A 13143-nucleotide genomic window follows, 5' to 3' on the forward strand; every position below is an offset into this window, starting at 1 on the left:
TTTTTTCTATAAGTAGCTTTGTTCTAGAGCCTGCAAGTGATATAATGAAAATATAGAAATTGTTTCTAGGGATCTTAAATTCTAGTTGGTGAAAAAAGGCTACACAGATGAAATTAATTAGATACATTAGTGCCATGTACATATACACATTGTTGCAACTGGCTAGTTCAAATCATTATCACTCCCCAAATGCCTACGAGAAAATTGAGAAATAAACAATAGTTGGAAGAATTGGGGAGTTTAGACAGAAATTGTTTTTGAGGTGGATTTTTATTTTCAAAACTCCCAGCTATGGGTGAAGCAAGTTCATACACATATTTGAGCATTTAGATTGGGTCCACATCCAAGCTTGAGGACCAGACAGTGAGGTGCATCACTATAAAAGACCCCCCTCACTATAATTATAGGTGGAGATGAAAGATTCACGTAGGAACTGTGAAGCATGAGACAAATGAATCACAATGCTCAATTTTGCTATTTTTAGGAGACAGGCACATTACTGTAATATTTAATGATACAGAGCAACTCACTTGGTAATTCCAGAATTCTTGAAGGGCTAAGGGTATTACAGAATCATATCCTCTGTTGATGTTCTACCATGACCTGGTGTAGGCTTTAATAATAGTTGTCTCTACCGGCTTTTAAAGTAAGAAAATTTATTTTCACATAGCTCAGGACATACAGAGGAAGACAGCTTCTGGTTTATCTCAGCAGTTCACTAGCAGCATCAAGGACAAACATCTTTCCATCATTTTGCTCTGCTTTTGTCTGCTTGTCACCTTTGTCTTCAGTCACACACGCCCACCCCCCACCCCCCATGGTCACAAGAGATTACAGCAGTCATCGGCATCATATGCAAACAGGATATCCAGGACAGAAGAGTTTATGTCTTTCTTGAGTCTTTTAAGAGTAAGGAAAACTGTCCCCAAAATCTCCACTAAGCCTACATTTCTTTATTGTATACACAAACCAGTTGCTAGCACAGGAAATAAAACAACCATGATTGTTTCAGATGAGTCAAGACCCACTCTTTGAGGTTGCCTAGAGAGCTGCATGGAGGAGAGTTTACTTAGGAAACTAGAAAGAATGGGGATATGAATACACGTGTTTTGGCATCAACAGTATCTATTACATTTGGCATATAGTAGAATACTCTTACGTTCTTATTTTTATGAAAGAAATAAAGGAGGAAAGGAAGGAAGGAAAGAAGGAAGGAGGGAAGAAAGGAAGGAAAACACTGCGAGATGTGTTTTGTTTAGTCTTTATTATGCGGCCAATAGCATTCTTCTGATTTGTTTCTGTCAATTCCAGGTAGAGCACAATAAACGTATCATTGAGCCAAACATTAGGATCATATTGTCAGAAACTGATTAGAACTGGGCGGCCACTGCTTTTTTCTTGGCAAGGGGTCAATTCATTGCAGTAATGTATTAAATAGTCCTTCAAAAAAGAAAAGCCAAAAAACAATGTCCTTTGGAACTTACACTCTTAAACAGTATCCAAATTAATGGAAAGTGCCTGCACTAATGAAATAAAACATCAGGGCTTTGGCAGGAGGTGATTGGCAGAAACACCCAATGGCTTGATACATCTGTCTCCCGAAGACATAAATGAATTCCTCCTTGTAAAAGAGAATGAATAACTGTGGCTGAGGCAAAAACACTGGTCTAAAGAAAATGACTTCCTGCTTTCTGCCCGAGTACCTAGGAGCACATTTCTCAGCCTGATATCTTTGTGCCTACTAAATTAAGATGCTGGCTGTAAAGATAAGAAAGATTCTCCATCTGCAGTCATGACTACTTCACCATTTTGTGTTTAGTAAGAGAAGATATGATGAAGGGCTATCGTACCTTCCTGTGGTTGTGTAATTGATGGGTTGATTTATACATTTCTTTATTTGCTTCTTCATTCACTGATTCATTCATTCATACATTCATGTAATTAAGAGTGTCTGCTCTTTTCCAGGCACAGCTTTGTGCTGAGCACGTCAAGGTTTGCAGAAGCCAGGGTCCTATATTTGGATCATGTGTAGGACAGTGAAGGAAGTAAAGGGAACTACGCCATGCACTCTACCATGATGTTCTCTACGTAATTCCTTCCAAACACTCTTCACAACCCTGTAGGACTTTTACCATTACCTCCAGTTCCAGGAATAGAAAATGGAGGCTTAGACATTAAGTAATTTGTTCAGTGTGACTCTAATTATTGGTGATCTTAGCTTTGAAATCACAATTATATTATTCGAGAGCTGGGATCATTTGCCTTCCTCCCACCTCCATGAATCAGATTGTTTTCTGCCCTAATTACAAATTCATACTGCTCTCTAGATACCCAGATAGCTTTCCTAACAATTCTCTATTATTAGTTCTCAGATTTAGCTCTCCAGAATGTGTGAGTGAATCCACATCAGTCCAACATAACTAAAACAATCATATATCTCAGAGCTGAAGTCAACCGGTGGTAGTACTTGAAACTTAGGTATTCAAGAATATTAGAATTATGTCTAAAGAATGAATAAATGGACTCTGAGTGAGAGCTTTTGAGCTTTTCTAGAAGTAAAATAGATGAGAGTCTCCCTGAGATTCTCTGATTCTCTTCCTCTGCCCCTCCCTGCCGTGTGCGTGTTCTCTCTCAAATAAGTAAATCTTAAAAAAAAATGGGGTGCTTGGGTGGCTCAGTCAGTTAAGCATTTGCCTTCAGCTCAGGTCATGATCTCAGGGACCTGGGATCGAGCCCCACATCCGGCTCCTGCTCAGCCGGGAGCCTACTTCTCCCTCTCCTATTCCCCCACTTGTTTGCACTCTCTGTCTCTGTGTCAAATAAATAAAATCTTAGAAAGAGAGAAAGAGAGAGAAGAAAGAAAGAAAGAAAGAAAAAAAAAGAGTGGCAGATTGCTCAAGCCTTCCTGTCCAAACCTTTCCATTCTGATTATTCCCAATTCATGGCATTACTCTGCTTCATTCAGACCTTCAGTGCCTTTGTGCCCTTCTCTAACATCTGTCAAAGTCAGGTTTCAAATCCTCATTTTAACTAAAGTGTAAACAACTAACATCATTGTACAGGTCTGATAAGACTGATCCTATTGTCCTTTCAGTAAGAGTTAGGATAACTTTTTATCTTTATGAAGATTTGTTCTTGGCAATTTGGGGCTTTGTTTTGGGGCTTTGTTTGGCAGTATGGGGCTTTGCCAGTTTGGGGACTGGAAGCACCGGCACTCATATTGGAAACACAACCATGACCCAGCTGTCACCTGTAAAGAGACAGGGAAGATCAGAAAAGATTTGCCCCTGGAATTAAGCTTGCTCACTAGATAGCTGTTTTCTCTATCTACCTTAGAGATTAGATAAAGAGAGATTGAATTCATTTCACAGTGTGATATTCTGCTTTCAAGATTAACACCAGGGGGAAAGGGCATGATTTATTACTATAACAAATTATATAGTGGGAGTAACATCATTTTAATGGAAAAAGTACCTCAAAATAATACTGTAATGTGTTAAGCATTTTATAGGTTTTAACTCACTTCATTCTAAAAACAACATAATAAAATATCTCAATGTTTTCCCATTTTGAAATGGAGAAATCTGAGGCCGAGAACAGTTAAATGACTCACACAAGGTCCCTCAGCTGAATTTGAACCCAAGGCAATGGGTAGCTACTGGACTATAGTGTATCTTCAGGGATAGGTTTTAAGAATCCATAAATCAGTTTATTTTCATCACCTCCCTTACCAAGAACAAACCATGTTCACCCTAATACTTTGAAGAGAAGTAAGAACAGGGCAACAAAGGAAGTCATTTACTTTGGTAATTTGATTTGATCATCATGAGTATTTTGGGGATAGTTACTGTTATTCTCATTTTATAGATAACTGAGACAGAGATTAAGTAACATGTCTTAGGTCCCTCAGCTAGAAATACCGAGGAAGCAAAACAAGATTTACCTGATTCTACACCAGCTTTGCATACCAACCTGCCCTTTTGGTTGATATTTAGTCAAAAACACCAAGTACACAAGCAAACAAACAATAGGAGATTGTTTTTGGTAGTGTTCCGGAATACCTCTGGTTTCCAATAATACCATTATAAAGTCAAACATATTCCAGACAGTAAAATCTTTTACAACTCCTGTTGAATTTCCTAGTCCAGAAGTGGCCTTAGATATTTGAACATAAAAGTATAGATTGAGAATCTAGGTGAATGATAACTTTGGAGTTAAGTACAAATATGTTTGCAACCACAATAAAAATATTTAGGCATTGCAACTGTCTGCATAAATGCCAAATAACATTTTATTCATATGAGGATTAGGTGAAATTTCTTCTGATACAAAATTATTTTCTCTCCCGTCACAGACATTACTAAAATTTCACCAGATATCATTAAAGTGTTTGTGCAAACACTTCATTTAGTAGCAAAGAGGCAGTTAAAGTCTGGGAAGATGAGTCTACAGTCTTCTATTTGTCAAAAAGAAAGTATTGATGTTTTTTGCAGTGATATGTCTATATGAAAATGCTTTGACAAAACATTATTTATGAGTAAACATAAAACATGCCATATATTTTAATATATGAATTACATAAAGCTTTTGATTGCGTTACTTTCATTCCTCATATATTCTCTACTGCAACAATATAGGAGTTTTCCATTTTGTGTATTAAAGATCATAGGGACAAGTAAAATTGATCCTAAGCCCACATTTATAAGCTGGGCCATTTTATCTTTGCCATCCTGTGGGTTTCAAACCATCTCTGCTCTGCACAGAAACCCTGAATGAAAGCAAAATGTAGTAAATATTTTCAGAAAGGGCTTTTTATTTTTTGTCTCCTCTTGGAAAGCTAAATCAATACTTGACCTTTTCACACCCCTATCAGAATAAAATGGGACTCTTTTCTGCACTGACTTGGAATTCTAAAGTGTGTGGTAAGATCCATTTATCTTGAAAGCCATCTGTCCCCTGGGGTACTCCGTGAGTGTGTGTATGTGTGTGTGTGTGTGTGTTGTACAAAATGGCTTGGTCGCTAGATGTGAATACTATTTTGTGGGTTACATGATGCTTACACCTGTAACATTTCATATTTGAGTCTTCTGATTCTGTAAAATAGACAAGATGGATGGATGGATGAATGGATGGATGGGTGGATAAATAGATGATAGATACATAATAGATAGATGATAGATAGATAGATAGATAGATATAGACAGATAGAGATATAGAAAATAGTAGGTTGACTATAAGTATCAATGATTCACTAAAGCTCAGTGAAGCTACTAAGTTCATGTCTAGTTAAAAGACTGAACCATGGGGTGCCTGGGTGGCTTAGTCGGTTAAGTGTCTGCCTTCGGCTCAGGTCGTGATCTCCACGTCCTGGGATGGAGCCCCACGTTGGGCTCCCAGCTCAGAGGGGAGTCTGCTTCTCCCTCTCCCTCTCTCTCCCCCTGCTTGTGCTCTCTGTGTCTCTGTCTCATTCTTAAAAAAAAAAAAAAAAAAAAAGGCGGGACCAAATGCCAAACAAACCTTCTAACACTAAACTTGAAAGGGGGCCCTCCAAGATGCATCCAGAAAATAGAGGCCCAGGTGAGCATGTGGCCTCTGGTGTATCACAGCACAAAAATGCTGCATCAGGAAGAGCAGAAAATGACATTTGTCAAAGCATTCTAAAGAGCAAAGTCTGTGTAACACAAGATGTAAGCTCTTTTAAATTAAAGCAACTTGTTGGTGTCCTGGTTCTTTAAACTGAAACCAGAGAAAAGGAGACCCATTGGTGTAAAATGAGGAGGTGAACATGCTCTTTCTTCGTTTGTTTCTTATCTCAGGTATATAAGCCCTTCCGCCTCAGAATCAAATTCTTCTACCAGTGGCATAATCTTTTGCATTTCAATAAGTTTTACTTTCCTTTCTGCATGCCTTTGGGGCTTGGGGCTGAGGGCAGTCCAGGGGGTAAGGAAGTGAGGACTTCAGAGATGGATGGTAAGTTTGCATATGAATGTGGCTGCTATTTGGGGGAGGTGCAGAAGGAACTGTTGTGTGCTGTGTGAGGCTTGCTGTTTGTACCTGAGAGCAATCATGGGGTGAATTTTGTTCCATTTACTGAGCAGTTAAATGACATCACACAATTTTCAATTGTCTTGGTATTGAATCACTTCCCCTTAATAGGAGCAAGAATAATCACTATCTCACAGTACGGTAATGAAAAGTAGAATCAACGTATCTACAACCAAAGAGAGGCAACCAATAAAACGAAGCTCCTGAAATTACGGTCTTGTACAATTTCTAGGAGATCATGCATATTGGTGCCCAGTGACCTCCTTTCTGACTGCCGCGGGGGGGCTGGTCTTGTTTTTGCATTTCTTTCTTGCAAAAACCACCAACTTGCCAGACACACTACTGTTCCTTACAGTATACCAGCGAGAGTAACATATTCTCATCGATTTGATACTACGAGAAAAGACAAATCTGTCTCATTTTGGAACTTTAATTAAAACACAGCTCAGGAAATAAAGGAAGATGTGCAGGGCCGGTTCACTTCTGAGGTGAGAAAAAGTCTTCCGTCACAAACTGCTATTAAGATCACAGTGGTTCTGCTTTACAGGCCAAATAAATGGTAAACTAGTCTACAGAAATAAGCAAAGTCAGATGACTTTAAATTGTTCTACACTAAATTGGGAAGGGATGAACATCTTATCAGGAAGAAAGGCAATATCACACTGTCTGTGCTTCTTTATTTAATCAAGTCCCTCCAATTTTGAAATTTCAAAATAAGCATCACTTTTTTTTTTTTTTTTAAGATTTTATTTACTTATTTGAGACAGAGAGAATGAGAGAGACAGAGAGCACATGAGAGCGGGGAGGGTCAGAGGGAGAAGCAGGCTCCCTGCCGAGCAGGGAGCCCGATGCGGGACTCGATCCCGGGACTCCAGGATCATGACCTGAGCCGAAGGCAGTCGCTTAACCAACTGAGCCACCCAGGCGCCCAAAATAAGCATCACTTTTTCATGAATGGGTCTTTGAGGTGCGGGGGGAGGGGAACCATAGAAATTCACTGCATATTTTAGTGAACAAAGCATGTTATGGATGATGTATTTAGAGATATCAGATTACTTTTATCTGGTTTTCTGAATGTGGTTTTCCAGGAAAGGTTATGATGTTTATGGGTGTATACACACACATCTACACAATGTATTTCACGTAACTATATGTAATACATACATGCTTTTTTGGATTTCTTACACAGAGCCAGAAAAGTATTTTTTCTACTCTGACATCCAGTGGCTTTTGATCTCACTTTCCTTGAATGCAGAGTTTAATTTAGCAGTCATGTTTGTTTCACTTTTGAACAAAGTGTGAATTTAGTGCATTTTATAATGCAGTATGTAGTTATTGGGAAATGAGAGTCATTTAATTCCAGCCAACAGATTTTAATTAACCATTTGTTATGGGCCTGATACTCGTGGGTGCAGAGGATGAAAGAAAGTACAGTCACTGCTCATGTGGTCCCCATGATCTAAAGCAGGGTTGTTAACCGGGGGCAATACTGCCCTCCCTTCAGGAGAAACTTGACAATATCTACATACATACTTGGTTGTCACAACTGAAGGGGAGAGGCTACAGGCCTCTAGTGGGTAGAGACCTGGAATCCTGCTAACCTGCCTGCAATTCACAGGACAACACAATTAAAAAAATAATTATATGGCCCCCAAAATCAGTAGTGCTGAGGTTGAAAAACCTGGTCAATAGAGTGAGAAGTATGTAATGCACTGTGATAAGCACTATTTTAAGGACATGAATAAAGTGTTGGGGAAAACCCAAAGAAAGAGAACTGGGGGTGAGGAGGTGTTAAAAAAAAGCTTTGTGGATGAGGTGACATAGGGGCTTGGCCCAGAAGAAGGAAGAATGGTTTGTTTAGCTAAGGAAGGATGGGAAAGCAGAGAGCATTCTATGAAGGGGTACAAAGAGGACAAAGCATAGGAAACTAATCTTTCCACAGAACTTTTACTGTACACAGTTACCACTGAGGTAGACTTCGATTCATGGTTTTATACACGTCAGGTTACTAACAGAACTCTGTGTGAGAGGGTATTTGTTGTTGTTATTTTGGGGGGGGGGTGTGTTTGTGTGTGTGTGTGTGTGTGTATTTAAACTTCGTATGTAAGGGGGTATCTTCCTAAGAGAAGAAACCTAAAATCATTTTCCGCTAGTGGGAGGAAGATTTCCAGACCCCCAGTTGTATGTCTACAAACTGACTGCTAATTCTTGCTGTCTTCCAAACCTTTCTAGAACTGGAGCTCAGGGAAAGGGCTTTAAACAGCTTAGAACTGTTTCAGATTTAACATAGCCTCCATGTCTGGACAACCCAGAATATTAAGGCCTGCAAAGAGCTCTCTGACAGGAAAGAAAAAAAAAAAAAAAGGACCAGATTGTTTCCTTAGTACCAGTGGTACCATGCAGGATCCGAGTGTGGACTCTGGAGCCCCACCTCAACAACTGACCCATCACGTGACTTTTGATAAGTGGTAATTTTTTTTTTTGCTTCCATCATCTTTTGTAAATGAGTATAATGTTTTCTATATCATAGCACTATTTTGAAGACTAAATATCTTGCGTGTGTAGCCTGATATGTAGTAGGCACTCAATATTAGTTCTTTTCACTTCCCCCATCGTGGTCTGAAAACATGGGGATTTGGCTGAAGACCAGTCCTGGGTTTTGAGAGATACTAGAAGCAAGATTCTCACCCTTCTGGTTCGCAGAGAAGATTTTGCAAAGGGTAGCTTTATAATAGGAAAATGTTAAGTGCTGTGGGCAGATAATGAAGTTGTTTGAGAGTCATTCTATTAACAAAATGGAACGAGTGTGGTGCATTCAGTGGCTGCGCTGAAGATGTCTTCTGAAATGTTGATGCCGATGGCATGGAGGTGATTTTAAGAAGGTGCATATTTAAGTTAGTAAAAAAAAGAGAGAGAGAGAGAAGAGGAAGGAGTTATACGATCAGTGGAGTAAGGTTGAAAGCAAGCAAGATTAGTTTAAGTAAAAGAAAAATTTTCAGTCTCTTGAGTGATTAAAAGACAACCATAAACTCCACCTGGGGAAATCATGCCACTTTATCTCCTGCTGAGCAGTTGGTATTATTCTTTGCTTTTGTATGTGAACATGCTCAGTTTCCTATTAAGTCATGACAGGAATAGTAAACAAATTATTTTCTGCTTCCTTTGAGTATAAATACTAGAAGAAATGCTATATCACATATATACCTTTTATTTCTAATGTTTATATTTTAGTTTGAAATTTCATTGAATCATGAATTTTGTCATTAAAGAATTATCTCCTTCAATAATCTAAAAAAGATGGAAATAAAAATATAAGGCTTGTGCTTATAGCCTCTTATGTAAGCAGTGATTTGATGTTCAAACTAGAATTGTTAAAAAATCAGAAGATATGTTTGTTTCTTTTAGTTAATATCTTTCCTCTGGTACAAATATTAGGGGTGAGGAAAACCACATGCTTCTGTTCATATTTCTCCCACTGATAGGAGATGAGATGACTTTCATCACAGTTAAGTTAGAAGAATGAATCTGTCATATATGTCACCTCATGGAAACATCTAAATGAAATGCCAGTATTATCATTTTCCACATCCCTTAATCACCATGGAGATTAAATAGTAAATCAAAAGTCCCCAGAGTTAACCAAAAACAAAGCAATATTGAGTATTTGATGTCTGGAAAGGTATGAACCAATTCTATTCATTTCTTCTTCTTTTCCCCCTAGCAATTGATTAAAAAGTGAAGAATTTCCTAATTTAACAATCCATGTCATGGATATGAGAATCTAACATAACTCAAAAAACCCTTAAGTAGAATTAATGATAATAATATGATAATCAAAATAGGTAAAATAATAACATCTATAAAAATAATATTTCTATATTGAACACTAACCCCAAGCACAGTGCTAGTAGTAGTATTTTGTTTAATACCAAAACAACTCTCTGAAGATAGAGCATTCTTACCATATTCTACAAATGAGGAAAATAATCCTTCAAATAAATTAACAGTGTGACTGAACTCATGCAGCCAGAGAAGGTGACAAGACAAAATCAATATGATTGTTCAACAAATCTGCAGTTTTAAGTAATGAAATAGATTGAAATGAGATGTAATAGAATAAAGTCAGATAGGATGGGATGGGGTAGGATAGGATAGAATAGAAAAGTTAGAGTGTTCCACATGTTGCAAGGTTTGATTGGTGAAACTTTGTTTTCAGTTTTGAAAGTGGGGGAGAAAAAGAGAGAGAAAGAGAGCGAGATGTTCCACTGTATAGTGGATTTCTTACCAGGAGATATAATACCCAAACTGGACATTTTGGAGCAATAATGCTCAAGAATGCTTGGCTTCCCTCCAACCCCCATATTGCCATTACACAATCCAAACAAAATAATTTTCTTATTTTGTTCCTGGCTGACTCTTGTAATATTTAGAGATCTGAAAGAATGAATCTTTTGCAGCATTTCAGCCAATTCCATTGGATTATGGAGACATAGACTGAATAATAGATTGACACCCTAATCCAAAATGGCACAGCTATTTTTTTTTTTAAGATTTTATTTATTTATTTGAGAGAGAGAGAGACACAGCGAGAAAGGGAACACAAGCAGGGGGAGGGGGAGAGGGAGAAGCAGGCTTCCCATGGAGCAGGGAGCCTGATGCGGGGCTCGATTCCAGGACCCTGGTATCAAAACCTGAGCCGAAGACAGGCGCTTGACGATTGAGCCACCCAGGTGCCCCATGGTACAGCTAATGAGTGGCATATTTGGTAGTAGAATATGAGTATCGTATTACTGTTAGATGTTGTGCTTTGCATCCTTTTTTTTTCTTTCTTTCTTTCTTTCTTCTCCTAGGAGTTGAGGATTAAATGAATAAAGCATCAGAAATAACAAGTTGTAGGCTGTCAACTCCTACTCATTGACTAGTATATCTGTAACACATGGGGGCCTCTCTTTGCAATGAAGCTTTGCGCGGTGGCAGTATCGTAGCCAATGAGGTTTATCCGAGGCGCGATTATTGCTAATTGAAAACTCTCTTTGCGGGCGCCTGGGTGGCTCAGTTGGTTAGGCGACTGCCTTCGGCTCAGGTCATGATCCTGGAGTCCCTGGATCGAGTCCCGCATCGGGTTCCCTGCTCGGCGGGGAGTCTGCTTCTCCCTCTGACCCTCCCCCCTCTCATGTGCTCTCTCTCATTCTCTCTCTCTCTCAAATAAATACATAAAATCTTTAAAAAAAAAAAAGAAAAAAAAGAAAACTCTCTTTGCAATGAAATTACAACAGTGACTATTTATTAACTGCCTCTTTAGCAGAACATTGTATTTAGGTATAAGCTATGCCTTTTATTGTCTTGAGCTTCTAGTGTAGATGAGGAAAAAAAGGTATTAATTTGTAAATAATGTAGTGACATATGTAACAATAGATTAAGAAAATTAAAAGATTTTTCAAGTTAAATGAACAGACCATTACATTGTTCAGAGGAGGGAGAGGACACTTTGACTTGGGTGAGAATTAAGTCAAGGAATTGTGGAAAAGGCAGAATTGAGTCTTCTTAGAGACTTAGGTGGTGTCAGGATATGCCAAGATTGATGAAGATCTGGTCACTTCTGAAACTCCTGAGTTAATAGGTGAGAAATCAGGATTGTCACAAACAAAGCAGCTGAAGAATGAACTGCTCAACTGCTAAATGACTCTTTAGGGGACTATTGATATTATAATGTAATTTTGTGCTAGTTGTTCATGAGCTATTAATTGAAAAAAAAGTCTATGTAGTTATCCCAATGAACGCCTATCAAGAAATCCAGGTGCAATGGAATATTCCAATGTTTCTAGTATAATATACATAGTAATAAATGCTTCAAGGTCAAATTCTACCTCTTCTATGAAGCCCACTCAGATTCTTTTTTTTTTTTTTTTAAAGATTTTTTATTTACTTATTTGAGAGAGAGAGAATGAGAGTTAGAGAGCAAGAGAGGGAAGAGGGTCAGAGGGAGAAGCAGACTCCCTGCCGAGCAGGGAGCCCGATGCGGGACTCGATCCCGGGACTCCAGGATCATGACCTGAGCCGAAGGCAGTCGCTTAACCAACTGAGCCACCCAGGCGCCCTCTTTTTTTTTTTTTTTTTAAGATTTTATTTATTTATTTGACAGAGAGAGACACAGCGAAAGAGGGAACATAAGCAGGGGGAGTGGGAGAGGGAGAAGCAGGCTCCCCACTGAGCAGGGAGCCTGATGCAGGGCTGGATCCCAGGACCCTGGGATCATGATCTGAGCTGAAGGCAGATGCTTAACAACTGAGCCACCCAGGTTCCCCTCCCACTCAGATTTTTAAAGTCAGTGCACACTGAGCTTTTTCTCTCTAACATACAAATTGCTACATTACACTCAGTACGTAAATATTGTCCTGATGTTGTAAAACAAATGTCTTGTTTGTACATCTCAGCTTCTTAGATTATAAACTTTTAGCTGTTGTTGAATTTTTCTAATCACATTCCTAGTTCCTTGTACACACTACGTGATGAAAACAGATTTGATGATTGGTTAATAGATAGAGGGGTTTTTTTGTTTGTTTTTTGTAGATAGTTTGGGAAATTATCAAATTAACTCCTCAAATTCTCTTGCTTTTTTATGGTGTTAACTACATGCTACCAATTATTATAACTCTGTACTTGTTACATCCCCAACTATCCTTTAAATGTTTCTGACAGGTAACAACTCTTATACTTACCTCAGCACACTATACCAAATGAAGTGCCTGCACATTGTAGATATTAAGTGAATAATCGCCAAATGGAAATTGAATGAATTTCAGAAATAATAAGCATGATAAATATAGGAAGGCTACCACAGAATGGACACAAGGAAAGCTCTCAATAAACATGAAAGGAATGAGTGAACGAGTCACGGATTCTAAGTTTTGCCACTAGCTAGTTGTGAAACAGGATCAAATCAGTTTCCCTTTTGGGGGACTCAGTTTTTTCATCAATAATATAAGGTGTTTAGATATGAAGGCTGGTTTTCTAACTACTTTTTAGACTGTAGGAAGGTACTTTAGGACTTCCATGAAAAATGAAGTATTTTCTTAGCCAATGATATGCATTTAAAGG

The 13143-nt window shown here is 38.5% G+C and overlaps 1 protein-coding gene and 1 pseudogene across 7 annotated transcripts in view; both read left to right on the forward strand.

Annotated features, from left to right (window-relative positions):
* Positions 1–13143, forward strand: part of LRRC4C (leucine rich repeat containing 4C) — a 1062461-nt gene that overhangs the window by 942560 nt on the left and 106758 nt on the right. The window lies entirely within an intron of this gene.
* Positions 11005–11081, forward strand: LOC115944615 (U4 spliceosomal RNA; annotated as a pseudogene).

Source organism: Leptonychotes weddellii, chromosome 11 (assembly GCF_054177405.1).
Source record: "Leptonychotes weddellii isolate Sample4059 chromosome 11, ASM5417740v2, whole genome shotgun sequence".
Classification (NCBI taxonomy): Eukaryota; Metazoa; Chordata; class Mammalia; order Carnivora; family Phocidae; genus Leptonychotes; species Leptonychotes weddellii.